This window comes from Frankliniella occidentalis, unplaced genomic scaffold (assembly GCF_000697945.3).
Source record: "Frankliniella occidentalis isolate FOCC.00 unplaced genomic scaffold, Focc_3.1 Scaffold193, whole genome shotgun sequence".
NCBI classification, from domain to species: domain Eukaryota; kingdom Metazoa; phylum Arthropoda; class Insecta; order Thysanoptera; family Thripidae; genus Frankliniella; species Frankliniella occidentalis.
This window is the reverse complement of record NW_026267319.1, coordinates 219,929-221,864: the sequence shown is the minus strand read 5'-3', so window position 1 is coordinate 221,864 and position 1,936 is coordinate 219,929. Positions and strand designations below refer to the sequence as shown.

General features: G+C 40.8%; 1 protein-coding gene across 1 annotated transcript in view; it reads right to left on the bottom strand.

The window, feature by feature from the left end:
- The window catches only part of LOC127750466 (uncharacterized), a 148,166-nt gene that overhangs the window by 54,225 nt on the left and 92,005 nt on the right, over positions 1-1,936 (bottom strand). The window lies entirely within an intron of this gene.

The window sequence follows — 1,936 nt, the reverse complement described above, 5'->3', positions numbered from 1 at the left end:
GTAACGGTGTCCAGGACAAATGTCCAGGATACAAAGCATAAATATAGGTTTTGTACGTAACAGTGTTTAAGACAAATATCCAGAACACATAGCATACATATAGGTTTTGTTCGTTCGTAACGGTATCTAGGACAAATAGCCAGGACACAAAACATAAATATAAGCTTTGTCCGTTCGAAACGGTGTCCAAGACAAATGTGCAGGACAAATAGCTTACATATAAGTTTTGTCCGTTCGTAACGGTTTTTAGCTGTCAATAAAACTAAGTCAATGAAGGACAAATGTCCTTTACAGGGCAGAACATAAATATTTATTTTAATTTTTTTTTCGTCGCCTACCTAAATAGCCTCAATAAAGGTTGTGTCACAGCCCGTCCAGTCCGTAACGATACCCAGGACAATTGTCACAAACAATGAACAAAATTATAAGTTTTTTTGTTGTTTTTTTTTGCGCTTACTTTAAAGTAACATAAATAAAGGTTTTGTCCATACGTAACAATATACAAGATGAATGTTCGAAACACATAGCATAAATAAAAATGCTGTTCGATCGTAACGTCATCTAAGACAAAACTCTAGGACAAATTATATAAAAAAAAAAAAAAAAAAAAAAGAATTTTACCATTCGCAACGGTGTCTGTGACAAAAGATCAATTCTAGATAAAAACATTATCTTTTCATAACATTTTTTACGAGAAAATCCAAGACAAAGATCAAATGTGGGTTCTGTCAATTCTAAGTTTTTTCAAATAAAAACTGCCCAACCAAAAAAGTAAACACCGACAACGGTTCACGCTGCCTACACCGTCCCGACGGCGCAGGGCCTCCGCTCTGACAAGGTAAGGCATGGTGGTGACCAGGCCTTACTTTGTCAAAGCGGAGGCCTTGCGCCGTCTGAACGGTGTAAGGGGCGTGGGCGGCAGGCAGCGTGACAATAAGCGTCATCTACAACGTCAATACAAAAGGAATCGAGAAACACAACCTGGTGGGTTAATGGACATCGTTTTAAAATTACATTGAGCGTATGGCCTGGCCCGGCGCAGAAGTCGTCTTCACCAAAAAGCTAACGGTTCTGCGCGATGCCTCAGAATGTTGGTCATGACGAACAACGTGATCGGCGTGGTCCACGGTGCCAATCAGTGCACGATCGCCAACATAAGTGTACGTTTTGGCGATGACGGCCACAACACTGAGGATACTTTAGAGTGGCTGCCAGGGAATAATGAATTATAAGCGGTGAATATTAAGCGGCACTAGAACGGCACAAAAGTGCCCACAAAGGGGAGAAGAAATGCACATTTAAAGCTCTATTTAAAGTGGCATTAAGGTGACAGTTGAGTAAAAAGTTAGCTCTCTCTTATGAAGTACCATGCTAACAGAGCCGTAGTCTGGAGGCTATGCCAAGACAATGGTCTGTTTCAGAGGCGATGACTGTACTCACTTGTCATTTTTGAAAATTAAGGTTTACGAGCCCTTGCTGGGGACTTGTGGAACTTACACACACAACCGCAGTCACAACAAAGTGTACAACTTCAACAGCTCTGCCACTTTAGATCTACAATGCCACTTCCTTGCCATTTGCTTACCACTTGTTTACCATTTCAATGTACTATAAAGCGGCACAATCCACTTAACTGCGACTAAACTGAGTGACAGCTAAGGGGCAGAGCTGCCACTTATTTGCCCCTTAACTGCCGCTCTGCTCTTTACTTTTTTTTCCAAGGAATGGTTAAACTTCCAGAATAGACATATGGATAGATATATAAATAGACTGGTCCATGGATAGATATTAAGATCCTACATGCCCAGTAAACAAATTAACTTATTAAATCACTGACAATAAGAAGTGCACAGACAGATAAACTATTACTTTTAAGGCCACGCTATTAAGGCCACCCCAAAAGGTGCCGAATTGAGCTGACGCCACGTAAGTCCAG